General features: G+C 32.1%; 2 long non-coding RNA genes across 3 annotated transcripts in view; both read right to left on the bottom strand.

Annotated features, from left to right (window-relative positions):
- Window positions 1–16,931, bottom strand: part of LOC143223224 (uncharacterized) — a 334,153-nt gene that overhangs the window by 93,846 nt on the left and 223,376 nt on the right. The gene's annotated exons all lie outside the window — the stretch shown is intronic.
- On the bottom strand, window positions 1,262–2,325 carry LOC143224252 (uncharacterized). The gene is made up of 2 exons (XR_013013292.1): window positions 2,193–2,325; window positions 1,262–1,396 (listed from the first exon to the last, which is right to left on the bottom strand). It is a non-coding gene; the product is annotated as an uncharacterized LOC143224252 (long non-coding RNA).

Below are 16,931 nucleotides of genomic sequence, written 5' to 3'. Positions count from 1 at the left end.
AGAGTAATAAATATTTTTTTCTCACATTTTACGTTCATCTGTTATTTCCTGTTGTGGTCTACAGAGTGCATAATTCTTATTATTTATGACATGCACGCGTCTTACTGATGTAAAGACAGAGCAAACTGCAAAGTTACACATCCTTTATATAATATAATTTTAGTATCTGATCACTGACTGACACTCAAAAGACTATGGTAAAAACACATGACTCCTCTCGGCAACTTCCTTTGAGCAATTCCGGGAAAATAAAAAAAAATGAGACTTTAATTTTGAAAAAATACTTCTTATGCACATTAAATGTTAGTTACTTAGGGACCCGATTCTGGTATAGAACTCTGGGATGTGTTAAATTTTTATTTTCATAGCGCACGGATTAAAGGTTTATGTCATCCAGAACAAATAAATCAGTGTGATGTATAAAACTGAAATTATCATTTAACGCCAAGGTGGTTTTTTATATCGTCCAAAGCTACACGAGGGCCATCTGCAATAGCAATCCCTAATTTAGCAGTGTAAGACTAGAGAGAAGGCAGCTAGTCATCACCACCCACCGTCAACTCTTTTACCAACGAATAATGGGATGCACAATCACATTATAACACCACTACGGCTCAGAGGGTGAGCATGTTTGGTGTGACAAATATGTAAACCCGCGACTCTCAGATTACAAAACGAGTACCTTAACCACCTTGGTATACCGTCCCTAAACGATAGTGAAAACAACCGTTTTGTCCCTTAAATATCAAAGACATTAATTTCTTGTTTATTCCTTATGCATGGGGGTTAAATACTTCAAAACACTTTGTAGAACTTTTTGAATCTGAAAGGTTGATCTCTGTATGTTTTCATTAAAATTTGGAGAGGCGGCGGATATGAAGACATTTCCAAAATGGGTGAAGAGAGATAGTTCACCTATGAGCGCCCGAGAGTAACTGAAACACTTGTGTTAGACAAAGAGAAATCTGCTCCCCAAACAATATATTCTTTATAGAGCATTATTCTTATCAACTCAAAATTGTTTTGCAGAACAGCCTTCCTAAACAAAACTGTGCCACCTCTGTAAACAGGAAGTATGAAATAAGACCTCTTAACTTTCTGCTGAATCACTCATGACTCATAATTATTCACCGTGGACAATGAAAACGAAACCTTAAAAAAAATTTTTATTTCCCTATAAATTGTTTTGTCGTTTGTGAATGTTTCAGTATTCAAGGTCTTGCTTATAATTACAACAGGGATATATAACAATGACCAAACAAAATATTAAATGTTTTTATTGACATTTTCGGTAAAGATAACTAGTTTACATTTTAAAAGACATCTTTAGTATAAGTACAAGAATGACAGAAATCAATCAGAAAATTTCCAGCTCTCACATGTTAAACAGAAGACCCTGAAAAATAAAATATAAATATTATTGAATATACAAGTTTAATACAAGAAAAAGTGAATAATGTGATAATCTTTTGGCTTTAGTTATTTTTTGGCAAACTGTAATTTTCATAATCTGCTTCTAGTTGTACAGCATTATGTCTGCTGATTTACAAATCTACCGAGTTTTAGTACCTGAGGTAGGCATATCGCAGAAAAAAAAAACCCATTGTGAATCTTTGTACTTAGAAGTTAATTAAATCTATTAAAAATATAACAATCTATTCAAACCTTATCGTGCTGTATAGGTTTATTATTATTGTTTGGATTGATGCAAAACCACATTGAGCTACTTCCAATGACCAAAGCGGTGAATCTATTCCCGGATCGTAGAGTTGTGAGTCCATAAACTTAAAACTATCCTGCAAGCGGGTATATGTTTGTTATTAATAGAAAGCAATTTCAAACAATTTTTCCAAAACCCTATGACCTTCGTCGCGTCATCCTGTATCACAATGTCAGGTTTGGTGCTGATTCATCAAGAAATTTGAACAAATAGACATTCACAAACATTAACGTTTATTTATATAAATATATACTCTGGTAGAAATGATACAAAGTTATATAATAATTAAGTGTTGCATTTCCTTTACAAGTGCCCTGAAAATTCAAAATCAATTACAATTTATCTCTTATTTAATGTAGCATTAAAGTTTAAATGTGTGCAAAATCGTTTCATGATTAGCTGGAAAAATTCTACAGCTAAGTTATGTGATATCCTATGAAGCCACTTGGGTTTAACAGAAAGATGCTCTCACCAAAGTATCTTCATAAATAAATTTGTCACATCTATTTCTGAACAACATCAGAAGCAATATCTTGAAGACCTTCAATAAGAAGTTCCACGTGCCTTGATGAGGAAGCTAGACCGATGACTTAAAGTCTGAAAAACTATATACGGAAAAGTTTGTTTTAACACTATGTTTACTGAAATAACAACTAACTTGCAGTATTTAAAAGAAGAAAAGTTTATTTTTAATAAATGAATAGGTAACAGAACTATTCAAACAAATAACATGACAAAATTAAATCATAAAAAAAATGCACCAAGTAACTACAAAATATTTCATCCAAATAATATAACCGAAATAGAGGGTTAAGTCCAAATAATTTTGAAAATATATTTCAGTACGTTAACCCAACAAATCTCAATAACTAATTAGATATAGCGAAAACATATAAGTTTTGTGAGATAGAAAGAATCTTCCTAGACTGTCTCTCCCAACATTTTTCTAGTTTAAGATGTTTCTTTTTTGGCTTTACAATGTGGCGGTTCTTGACCGATAGGAGAACTAATTCCAGCATAAAATATTAAAATCCACAAAAGAAGAACATTTTTATAAAACACAGTTAAAATCTTTATTTAAGCCAATAAACGATTGCAAAAGCCACTTTATATATTTCAACATTGTTTCATCTCATCTTAACGAGTGTGAAAAAGAAACAGTTAGTGTGTGTTATTAAGGCCATTTCCGTAGAGCTGTCTCTGTATATGACGGAATGAAGAAGATGATATATATCATGTATGTTTCTGGATAAAGTTGAAGAAAAGAAAGAAGCTTATTATTATATATGATTGTTACTGTCATTAACAATAACAAAAAAATTTCTTGTTTTATCTGCTAATATTTAGTGAAACCTGTTTAGGCGTCTCGAAGAGAAATTATTCATAAAATGCACTTTTGTTCAGATAGGCTTAGAGTAGTTAAAGACTCATATCAGTGTACAATCCGGAAAGCATTATATATAAAATAGAATCACAAGCATTTATTAAGTGGGTTTTTTTGCTCACCATGTTCAGATTGGTAACATTCTGTTTCGAGTTCCTTAAATCTAACAATTCTTTAAACCCACAATTGTGAACTGAAAAACATAAGGTATAACTTGTTTAAAATTTGAATATTATTATTAACACGTTTCAATTCATCTATTCAAAATCGTCTGGCCCGGCATGGCCAAGCGTGTTAAGGCGTGCGACTTGTAATCTGAGGGTCGCGTGTTCGCATCCCAGTCGCTCCAAACATGCTCGCCCTTTCAGCCGTGGGGGCGTTATAATGTGACGGTGAATCCTGCTATTCGTTGGTAAAAGTGTAACCCAAGAGTTCGCAGTGAGTGGTGATGACTAGCTGCCTTCCCTCTAGTCTTACATTGCTAAATTAGGGAAGGCTAGCACAGATAGCTAGATTTGTAGATCGAGTAGATTTGTGCGAAATTCAAAAGCAAAATCGTCTTCTCTTTATACAATCGTAAAATTTTATTATTTTAAAATGCGAATAGGTTACGAAGAAATAACAATAAAAGATACAATATTCGTGATAAAGTACAATGCTAGACCCCAATCGTTTAATCCATTATAAAGTTGGAATCAAAGTTTTGTAATAAATAACATTTCACATGTGTCTCTGGAGTGCCTTACTCAGACTATATTTTGTTCAGTACGAGAATAACGCATCAACTAGGATAGACGTCATATTAGGCAAACATCTATCAATAATACTATTTTTTAAGCATTATGAAAGCGTAATGTTTTGGTGAGAAATAATGTAAGTACAAAGAAGAGATACCGTAGCCCAATATTTGTGATACCAGTCGAAACTCAAAAATATATGAGAGTTTTTCTGCCTGCCGCTTGAATTTTCCTTTTCTTTATCACTTTAATGCACGATGTTTTAGCTGATTGTTCATCTGGGGCTTCATTATTCAAATTAAAAGTATTTTTAATTCTTAACAGCAACTTGTTGTCTGCACTATCAATGTCTTCAAGCATTTGCTGGAGAATACAACATTATAGTTATTGTGTTTCTATTATTGACAAGTACGTTCGTTTCTCATTTTAAACCACTTACTTAAAAACATTATATGCGCTTTAAGAGAATAATAAGTCTCCCTATTCGGCAAAACAAAAATTACCCTAAAATGGTCGGTGGGTATTGTTAACCAGTTGCTTTGACGCTAGTCTATCAGCTAAAAAATAAGGGTGATTAGCACAAATATCGTTTGCTTAGCTTTGTACGAATATCTAAGAACAAAGATAAAAGTATGAGACTTACCCAAAGAGAATATAGCCTGTAAATATTTCAAACTTACCAAACATGTAAGTTATTTTTATATATAACCCCTGGCAATATCAAGCAACTAGAAACAAGTTGAAAGAAAGTTCTCGTAGCCATAAAGTCAGGTTTGAAGAGCTTTGTTTGTTCGTTTTGTAACATCGCGCAAATCTACACGAAGAAGATTTGCACTAGTCTTCTTTAATTTAACAGTGTAAGACTAAACGGAAGGCAGCTAGTCATTATCACCAACCGCCAAATCTTGGGCTACTATTCTACCAGTGAATAATTGGATTGACAATCACCTTATAATACCTCTACGGCTAAAATGGCGAGCATGTTTGGTGTGATAGGGATTCGAACCTAAACCCTCAGATTACGAGTCAAGCGCCTTATCCACCTGGCTATACTGGGTCGTTGAGATGCTTGACACGTACATATTTTAATATTATATTTTCAACTGAACAGCTTGTTTGTATGAAAGTTTATTTTTTAGCTTTATGAATAAGGAAGTGGATATATCAATATTGTTTTCGTTATTTGGTAATTTCAAACAGAAGAAAACTTTGCGTGTCAAATCACCCAAACAATTAAGTTAGAACCGTCAAAACTTCAAACAGACCTATCCGTAATCTAAAACTGTTGAATAAGTTAAGAGCAAACATTCAGTAGCTTCTTCTGAATTTGCAGCTAATTTTAAAGTGAGAGTGGAATTAAATGGTAAAGTTAAAACACCCATGCAACCAAAACTGTGGGACATGTTTAGCGATATATAACAGCACAAATATACAATAATTACGCGTTTACAAGAAATGAAGGAAAATGAAAATGCGTGAAATATCTTTAAAACGTATCTTGACATTTAGGGCAAATAAGAGATTAAATTGTTTCAATATTTTATGCCCCCTGCTAGTACAACGGTATGTCTTCGGATTTACAACGCTAAAATCAGGGGTTAGATTCCCCTCGCTGGGCTGAGCAGATAGCTCTTTGTTGCTTTACTATAAGAAGAACACAAACACAGTATTTTACAAACCGATTGTCATAACTCATAACGTCGAGATCTTTTATGAGCAAAAAGAACAAAGTGAGAATTGCGACATGCTAAATGTTTTAAAGACTTTAACTACTTTAAGCATATACACGCTTGTGCAACTTAATTGAAACAAATGGTCATTTTACAATATTTTCAGCATGGCGGCCGGTGTAGGCTCGCTGGACCCGCTGATTTCCTTTAATAGTCATTTTTTCAGACAGACGGCGTCATTAGATGTGTTTTGCAGTACGTTAGATCTATATTGGGGATATATGACGAAATTTTGAGGAATATTACGTCATTTGAAATTGCGTTAGAGGGGCAAGGAGACCAGTCAAAAAACCACTTCTTACCAACTCAATGAAGAAAAACCGGTATCAATGGGGTCTGAAATACAAGAACTAGACGCAAGAACAATGGAGGAAGGTGTTATTCAGTGACGAGAATCATTTCTTCGTACAGGGTCAAAGAAGTCTGCATGTTCGCAGATCTCCAGGGAAGAAACTTCGAGAATCTCACATCAATCAGTTCGTTAAACATCCCTTGAAGAAGATGTCTTGGGCTTTTTAAGCTACTATGGCGTCGGAGGCTTACATATCGAGAAGGTATGATGCGAGGATCACCGTACATTGAAGTTTTGCAGAGGAGTCGTTCCAGAAATTAAAAAGAGATTTCCAAATGGATCTGACATTTTTCAGCAAGATCTGGCTTAGTGCCACACATCGAAACTTGTGAAAAATTTTATGACAAAACGCGAATATAGATGCTGGACTGGCCTGAAAACTCTCCGGACTTAAATCCTACTGAAAATATTTTGGCGATTTGTAAAGAAAGACTTCGGGGAAAAGACTGTACTACGAAAGATAAGCTAATTGAGGCCATAATTGAGGTTTGGTACCACGATCTAAAAATTACTAAAGATTGCAGTCAACTCGTGTTCTCGATGCCAAAGCGGATTAATGATATTCTGAAAAATAAAGACGATCATATCATGTATTAATTTGTGAGTTGTTTTGGATTCTCAGAAATGAAACGCAAAAATAATGTAATTTTACTTTAACTCCGGCATCGAACGGCATTAAATTAAAACCAGAAATAAAAATATATATTTTCTAACCGTAGGCATGGTAAGAAAATATAGAAAATATGGAGAACAGAAAAGAAAAAACGCAGTTAGTGTTTTTATGCTACCGTTAAAATGAACCCAGCTTTGTCCAAGAATGTAAAACTTAATAAATATTTACTGAAAATGACTTGAAATAGTTTAAACTTAATAGTATAAAATGTTTGACCAATGTCAACTTGGAACCAATTCTTTTTTTTTATAATCTTTACCTAGCGTTTCTGTTATGATTTAATGTCAAATATCAGTTGCGTTCACATTAAAATAAAATTAACATTCGGTTTCAAGCAAATGAATTTTCCCTGACAAAAAAAGATACAAACCTCTTTCACACGAACTATTTCTTTAATTTATATCTAGCTCACGAGTTCTAATCAATAGTTATTTAAAATCAAATACATAATTTCTAACCGTTAACACAGTTTTCAATCATTTTAATATTGCCTTCCTGTTGAGAATAAAACAGAGAGTTACAGTTATCAACATCTCTTAATTTGAAAAGTAACGTTTTATAGCTGTTATGGTTACTTTATTAACATTACGTGTTAGATCATGCTCGTTAACTTTTACTAATTTGGACTGGAAGATCCTCTACAGTGCATTTGATGATAAATAGAAGTTTTAAAAAAACATTGTACATCATATTTGAAACTAAGTTTCAAATATATTTAAAAACATTGAGTATTTTCAAAATCTTCTGTCATAAGGTTATATTAATCGTACTCTGGATTTTAGGAACTTAAAGATACAAAAATGTTTGTATCCAAATGTTTAATTTTTTCTTTACTGGAGACAGAGGTTCCAAAGTAATTCCTCTTTATGGCACGATAGTGTGTGTGTTTGTGTATGTGTGAGGGTAATTAAATCTTTTTGAGTATACCAAATACCGAAGTCTAAAGGTAGATAAATGTTTCACGTTCGTCTCACTTATATAAGTCAATATTAAAATACTCAACTTTTTTGATACCTCAGTCATAACGCTTAAAGATTATTAAACAAATTAATATGTCACAGGTCAGAGTTATGAATTATTAAACCTCAAGTCTGTATATCAGTTGTTACGAACTTGAAAAATATTTACCTATATTTAGCATACTACTAAAGCGATGTATTTTAGTATATACAAGTGCGTGTGTATCGATTTACAGAAAATTACCTCCGACAAGTCACTTTCAGTTTTCATATTTGTCGTCCCATTATTATAATGATATTCACATACCATAGTTTCATCCGACTAAACCGTTGACAAAAATTATTCTGAAACATTTCTTACGTGTTCTTATGTACTCAGTTTTTTTTAAATAACGTTTATTTATTGTTTCTGTTATTATTTAGTTTAAGATAAAATAATTGGATTCACATTAAAACAAAATTAACATCTAGTCTCAAGCAAGGGATAACTCTCTGTTCAGCGAAAAATACACCCTTTTTTGCTTTCCTTACAAATACTGTAACAACAGTTAACGGGTTTGCACGATACAAGCAGTGGTCATAGATCTCGTGTATACTCTTAATTATTGGTAAGCATATAATGTTTTACATTGCTAATGATTTTGAATTATCTCAAAAATATTATGTTTTTGTGGTCAATTGTCGTAAACTACTGGTGTTTACGTTTCAACAAACCTAAAACTGGTTTTTCTCTTCACTGAATTAATCTTCTTAAAACTTATACTTACAGTAAAAAGATAATGTGAACAGTAGCTTTACAGAGAAATTTGACAAATAAGAAGGTAATAAGACCCTATCTAGTAAAAGTGGTGTTTCATAATAAAAGATTACACATATGTTTATGTGAAAATATTTAGAAGAAAAAGGTATGGTAAGTATTACTGGGGAAAACCTGTTTTCTTAAAAAGTATTTCTTTATATTACCTACGTAACTCTTTGTTTCCTTGAACCTGTCTCATGACAATATATCATCTAGACATATCTGCGTTTTTGTTATAACATTCGAATACACAATGATATTTTTATCTAACAACAAAAACATGCTTTTATACTAAGTTATGTATAGTTCCTGGAAGCACTGAATGCAAGCAACGCACTTTAATATTTTACTAAACATGTTCTACTACTTTTCGGTACATAACATCAATACTGGGTAGAGTTGTTTGTATACAGGGGTGTTTCCCACTTGCTTTAGAATAAGTAATTCTACCTTCATTCGGCTATCTCTAAACAAGATATTAACAATTATTGAAACCCTTATAAATGTTAGCATTTTTCTTCGATGTCCTTCTTTCGTATTATAATTTATCTCATAATCCAGATTTCCTATCTTAAGAGATTCACGTGTAATATTAAAACATCAACTTTACGTACTTACAATCATTATAAGTTTGTTTACATTTTGAATATTGTTTGAACATTTTTGGGTGCTAAGTTTCTTACCAGACGTATATCATAGTACCAATTAAAACGCATTCTTACCAATAGCATAGGATACTAAATACAAGAACAAAGACATACTTATACCGAATGATTGTGAGGTAATTAAAACAAACAAACAGTTTAATTTGTAAACAAAATATTTATCAAACAGAAACAAATATATTTATACAACTTACTATTGGCGTTTACAACGTCTAGCTGAATATATCTTACACTTTCAAGCTTAATGAAATTAATGAAACTCCTGCTTGGATTTAAAAGACAGTTTTCAGAAGAAAAAAAAATTAATTCTTGATCACACTTTATGTAAACCAAATAATAAATATTTAAAAATTAGTTGGAACATATGAAGTCTCATGTCAGGCTGAGTATAATAAAAATATTTTCAAATGTTGGTGCGATTTTAAATATTTAGATCGTTAATTAAGTTAAGTTAGTTTGCAAATGGCTATCTATATAAGACCTTTAACTATTTGGAATATGTTAAATTATTATGCATATAAAGAAGTACTTTTATCCTGCGCAATAAGAAATTTGGTTTTACCTCCCATCCGTATATTTGTTCTGTTAGTAAGTCATATTTACCTTTCAAGCAATACTCATTTCAGATTTAATTACGTCACACTGAAATCTTTGTGCTTTTAAAATAAGATGAATATTAGAATCGGTTATTTTGATGGATGTAAGAATTTGAAACATGATCAGATATAACTGATTTTCTCACAAAAACAGAAGACAAAATATGTGAATGAATGAATAAGTAAATCAAGCACGTTCATCGTTTTTACAAGTATCATAAATACCCGCATATACATAATGTGTACTTTTTTCCAAAACTTTTTCGGTTCAAATGTGAAATGCACAATATGCGAGGGAATGGTATTGTTACAGTGTATGTGTGATGAAATTTTCAGTCAGAAAACGGCATCAACATATCTTATATAATTTCGTAATCATTGTTTCTCGCTTTCGGATAATCGGAACGAAACAAATAGTACCAAAACAAAGTTGTAAACAAAAGTCTCAACACCTGCTATTTATGTTCCATCCATCGTCATATCTAGTCATTTATGTGTAACAGATTCATTTTGTCATCCGTTAGAAATGATTGTTAAAATGCTGGTATTTCTTACAATGATTAGTAAAAATATATTTTAGTGAATTTTTCTTTCTATTTTTGGGAATTTTCTGCGTTAATACTATACTATAGTATAATACATTTACAGCAATTTTCAATCGTTCTATGTTGTTTATATATATAACACATTATTTAAAAACTATTATATAGAAATTATAAGTGGTCTTAAATTCAGCATTCGTTTGTTCATTAAGTAACACGTGACAGATCAGTACAACAATACACCATTCGCTACACAAGTACCAAATATCTGTTAGTATTGCTCTACGCGCTAAACACGGGCATTTCGAGTCCAAATATTATAGTGCACCTTATACCCGGGTTCTGATGGTGATTGTAAACGGCCAGCTCTTATCGTATAACGAAAAATAACTTTTAACTGAAGAGAGTGAGGGAAGCTGAGATTAGTGTACGTAGATTCAAAAACCTTTCGGCGTGTTTTTTGCACAACTTATTATCCAAATATGATTTTATTAGTAATCCAACATACTTTACGTGGACGATCACTCCCACTTTTTCCCTGTGTGTGTGTGTCTCTTTTAGGGTTAGTTATCGTTTTGGTATAATGTAAAACTTCTCCAAACAAATATAGATTATCAGAGAAACGATAAAGTTAAAACAAAGCAGAGTAAATATTTTAAAAAAGCAAACATCATAGGAGTTAACAACAGGTTTGTCCCTTAACAATTACTTACGGTAAATGAAATGGGGAAAATCCAGCAAACAAGCAACCCTTCTTGGTACTTATGTTATGTAAAAAGTAGCAGAACTTGTTGAATAAAATATGCAAAAAGTTGTTTTCATTCTAAACTTTTAAGAACTGCTCTTAGCATAGTATAATAATTTATGTTTGGTATTAAATAAACATCATTTGGTCACGTTCATAAAACTGCAAAGTGATATATATATATATATATACATATGATTAATCAAATCTAATATGTCCACAGTGGCACAGCGATATGTCTGCGGACTAACACTGGTAGAAACAGGGTTTCGAAATCCGTGGTGAGCAGAGAACAGATAGCTCATTGTGTAGCTTTGTGATTATCTCCAAGTAAACAAATAAGTGAAATACATTAGTAGTATATATTTGTGTGTGTTTTCATTTCGCAAAGCCACATCGGCCTATCTGAAGATTCCACCGAGAGGAATCCAACCCCTGAGTTTAGCATTGTACTAGCGGGGGATATTATATATGTAAAAGTTTTTTATTTAATTTTTGTGCAAAGCTACATGCTAGCCATCCCGAATTTAGCACTGAAGGATAAGAGGGAAATGTAACTAATCATCACTACTCACCGCCAACCCTAAGGCTACTGTTTTACTAATGAGCAGTGAAATTGGAAGGCTGTACGGGCGAACATGTTTTAGTGAGACGGGATACTAAGATTGCGAATCGAACGCCCTAATTCGCTACTCACAACAATTCAATCTGAGCATACTTTCAATTGTTATTTTTTAATTCGTTAACAACTAATTAACAAACTGGATTTAGATCAACCAGTTTACGGGTTTCATTGTATTGAAACAACTCAAGAGCATTAAACATTCATTATACTTATCAAATGATAAAAAATAAAATCCCTATACTTTAGTTTTGAGTTTGAGTTTCCAAAAGAGCTGGGGCCCAGCATGGTCAAGCGTGTTAAGGCGTGCGACTCGTAATCTGAGGGTCGCGGGTTTGCATCCCCGTCGCGCCAAACATGCTCACCCTTTCAGCCGTGGGGGGCGTTATAAAGTGACGGTCAATCCCACTATTCGTTGGTAAAAGAGTAGCCCAAAAGGTGGCGGTGGGTGGTGATGACTAGCTGCCTTCCCTCTAGTCTTACATTACTAAATTAGAGACGGCTAGCACAGATAGTTCTCGAGTAGCTTAGTGCGAAATTCAAAAAACAAACAAACAAACAAACAAACAAACAAAAAGAGCTCAATCTCTGGATTCCATAACATTATAAAACGAAACATGTGTCCGAAACGTTCCTAATAGATAATTGGATACAATCTTTAGTAACTTCGATAGATAACTAAGCATCAGATTTCAGTATTGATATTATTTATCCTGAATTTGGAAGTTAATTTAATGTCGATATCTGTTAAATTTATGATATTTGCCGACTAGGTCGATCGACAGTTTTCTTTCTTAAAAGAAATATATTTTAATATACAAACAATAATATAGTTTATAATAACACTTATTACAAATAATGATTTATTTACAAAAGATTTACCAACATACAACAAATATTGAGTCTCATATCCAATCTGGAAATGAATCTTTCATTATTGGATCATGGGGAGAGAATTACTTCTATGTTAATACACAGGTACACTTCTTTTGATGGCTAAGTAGCTGGTTGCTTCACTCAGAATACACGTTTTTCCCCCATGACATTACCTGATGTTCTTGTAGAAATACTAAATTCCGAAGATAAACAGCGCGTAATGTTTCAAATTTATACACATTCCTACTCAAATACCCGTAGTTTTGCATTTAATAAGAGTTTATCACGGTTGTAGTTTCCAAGATTTATAGTACGCTGACTATAGCAAACCAACGACACTAAAATGTCTCTCCATGTGTTGCGCTTTTAAACTTTAAAGAGAGGTTCTAGAAAATTCAGCTGGCAAGTACTAGTATTTTACATACATACATCGTACAAATAATTTTAATTTTGGATAGCTTATCGAGGATTCACGATGATTGAATTAATTCTGAGTTGATACAGGTACAACTCACTTAAGAGAGCAAGCTAGCTCTTCACTGATCACACGAAAGTTTTTCACTGCTGAATTTACATTACGTTTTTTGTAAAAATACTAACGTCCGATAATAATCTGCTGAAGTTAAATGGTTTATAATGTTCGAAATTTATAAACGTTCCTAACCAGCAATATTATGTTCCCGATTAATGAGCGTTATTCAGAGTTATAGATTTCGAGGTTTATAGTATACCAACTGTAGCAAACCAACAGTAGATACTGTTTTCTGGCGCCTCGCGTTGGTTACAGTGACTAGTTACTAGGCGGGAATTTTGCTATATACTTTCAACGGTACAAATAACATACATTTTTCAAAATAAATTTAACTTTCATAAATGTCGATATTAAAATAAATATACAATGGTCATTCGGTCACACCTCAGATATTATATATACATATACATTGTGAACAAAATATCAAATATAATACATTATCAAAAAATTATACAACATCAATAATCATGAACCATATACATCACAATCAATACAAATAACCTTATGATATAAAATTGTTCCCTACTGATAGAGCAGTGAGTTTACGGATTTACAACGCTAAACTCAAGGGTTCGATTCCATTCGGTGGACGCAGGAGATAGCTCAATGTGGCTTTGCTACAACTAACACACACACACACACACACTCTTATGTTAACATTACCAGCTATTATGCTATGTGTTGGATAGTTCAATAACGTAATTCGTAAGTTAATGGATTTGATTGGTTTCAATTTGTATTATTATTATTAGCGTTAAATACGGTTAATCTATTTTCAAAATGTTTTTATGTATAGAAAAGTAGTGTAAAAACTGCTTGCTTACATTTTTATTAAAGTGTTGATTACTAATTATCGACTCTGGCGTGCCTAGTGGTTATTGTGCCTGATTGTGGTCCGAAGATCCAAAATTCGATCAGCGGTATATCGCTAAACACGTTTTACACTTTCAGCTGTATGGGTGTTATAGCAATATCATTTAATACAGCTATTCAAATAGGAATAGTCTCATAAGCAGAGGTATTACTGAAGGTTTGATCTTCATATAGTCGACAGATTTAGATTTTGAATGAGTATGTTTGAAGTTTCGATGTCTTTAACTTAACTGTTTAGACAGTGCGACACGTAAAGTTTTCTGCTGCTTTAAAATACCAAATACCAGAACTAATAGAGATAAATTCACTTATTTTTCAAAGAGTTTATGATTTTCTTACAACATTTATTGGCAAGAAATATTTATATTCAATGCGACTCAAGATGTTTCAACATTTCCTTTGTTGATGTTACATCGGGATTTTTTTTCCAACATCTTTAAAGGTTTCAACACTGATTGTGCTGTATGTAAAGTAAAAGTGAAATTACCGTTTTATTCACACCAACTGATAAAGAAAAGAGACGTGAATATATGTTCAAATAATAAAGCCTTTTCTTCCAATTGTAAAACTGTTATTGGATCATTGACACAGCGAAAATGATAAAAAGATAGATTCCAATCGGTCTACTGATTAACACCTAACAATATAGTGATTTCTCAGCAGAATTTTACATTTCTTTTAGGAAATGTTGATTTACAAATACGCACAACATAATATTTTTTAGTTCATGTATTTCCCTGGTGAATGTTCGCCTCACTTGTATCATCACTTTACATATAAACAAAGCGAATGAATATGTTTTTCTGAATAACTGAGAACTCAGGTAGTTTGTTTTATGTTACGTTAAAATCTATATGATCTATTTATTTCATGACGACCTCGATATTTAAACCTTACCTTAAACTAAAATCATCATTCTTTAACAAAACACAATGTGTGACAATTTAGAAATGTCCCATAACATATCTTGAACATTCATGTTGTATAATATATGTATGTATATTATAGGCAAATTAAAAGTCTTAGTTACGATTTAGTGTTTGAAATGTTCACTGAGGAGTGTTAAACACTTTCAAATTGTAGGTGAAGGTGTCATTAGTTTCCGTGAAATTTGGTGAAATAAAGGACTATTTCTATCCTTTCTAATTCGAGTATCTAACATGCTTTTCAGAGTTAGAAGCACTTAATCATACAATGATGATTATTTAATTTAGTTTTTTTTTAAGCTGAATATTTTGTAAGAAGTTTTATATCGTTTTAAGTGAAACACAACAACTTCGTCATATACAATAAATAGAACAATCTATTCATACTAACATATATATGTATAATATATAGAATATTTAGGCTGAACAATGTGTTAGATATAAAAAACAGAGAAAAGTGTTATCATCCTGTTAAATTTCACACATTTCCTAGTGATTATTATAAAACTTTTCATTTTCAGTTATTTTATTTTAACAATCAGTTGCTATTCCGAAATGTAAAATGCTCTTCCTTGTCCAATAGGTTTTCGTCATAGATGTCCTGAAATTTGAAAACCAGTTTCTCAGTCTCCTTGTTTTATTCAGTCAGGTCAAGGTGAAGAGTACAATTACTAACGTGTTCCATTTCTAGTTGACTAGTTGTCGTGAAATACCCTGAGGATTTTTTCATAGAACTAACACAGTAGATTCTGGACAAGCCAACAAATGTTACTAGAAATATTAGTGCTACAGCCCTGAACTAATTCTTAGTTTCCAAAGACGTTATCCGTTAAACTTACAAAATACATTTTTATTTCTTATGCTTCTATGGAACAGTGATATATTTGCGTACTTACGAATCTAGAATCCGTGATTCGATACCTGTAGTGGACAGAATATTAACATTCCTTTGCGTAGCTTTGTACTTTCGTATTTTGCCAGAAATGTGATAGTAACAAGAGGTGAATTATCACTGCCGTCCGACTTAAGAGTATAGGTCACTAAACAGTTTTAAAATTTTGTATAAACATCTCCTGAAAAGTTTATTTTCTCGTTGATACTCACGTTAGCTAATATAAGTTAATAGCAAGATAAACTACATCTTGGTATCAAAAAATATGTTGGAAAGTGATATTTCTAACCCGCAGCATAGCAACACATAAAACGTCTCTGTGTTGTTGTCTTTTTCAATAACAAACTTTTAGCTCATAGTTTCCTCATCTCTTGATCAATTTCAGATCTATTTACAGTTTTGTTTGCAGGAAGTCAAGCACTTTCTATTAATTTATTTGATCACGGTCAAGAGCTTAGAAATTAACTTACTCAAATTCTGACTAAAATAATCTCAAATCTCGCGGTTATTACAAAATCCCTCTTGCTTCTTTTAAATATTGATTTTAAATTTTTTGTTGTAAAAGTTTTACCTTTTGTTAGTAATTTCTTTTGATCATATGGATACATTTGCCAACATTGTATTTTATTACAGATTTTAAAATTTTGTATTACACAGTGATAACTATCTCATTTCTTTTTCATTATCTTAAAAACATCAAATTAATAATTTCCGAATGATTTGAGGATATATGATAAAAGTAATATTTTTTTGAGATCAGATATTAGGGTAATTTGGGCTTTCCGTTTATTTTTTAATTTGTTCACTCACTTACACATAGCTATCATTTAATAGATTCGAAAGATCTAATAAGAAGCTTTCTTATTTTTTGCTTGCTGTTTATCACACATTAATTAACTGTTTGATAGAGAATGTACTGAAGGAATCAAAGACAGAAGAAAACTTCAAATATGTTAGAGTGAAAAAAACATAACAATCAAAAATAAATGGAGAATTATGACAAATTTCGGACAGAGTACGGACTTCGCTTTCTACATTGAAGATATAGATGGTAAGTGTGCACTTTTGGTTTTGAAAGATTACTTTTTCTAAAAAAAAATTATGTTGCCACAAAATTCAAAATTGTTTTCAAACCATTACTGATTTACATTAATTAACTTGTCATTATAGTAGCCATTTGTGCCTAAGTTCAGCCTTTGTTTGTTAATTAGGTAACACGGTTAATTAATTGGCAATTGTATTCACTCACACACACACTTACAATCACTGATGTATGTAACAACACACCATCCGCTACACAATTGCCGA

This window comes from Tachypleus tridentatus, chromosome 8, assembly GCF_004210375.1.
Source record: "Tachypleus tridentatus isolate NWPU-2018 chromosome 8, ASM421037v1, whole genome shotgun sequence".
Taxonomy (NCBI): domain Eukaryota; kingdom Metazoa; phylum Arthropoda; class Merostomata; order Xiphosura; family Limulidae; genus Tachypleus; species Tachypleus tridentatus.
The sequence above is the reverse complement of the archived record's forward strand: the minus strand, read 5'-3'. Positions and strand labels throughout refer to the sequence as shown.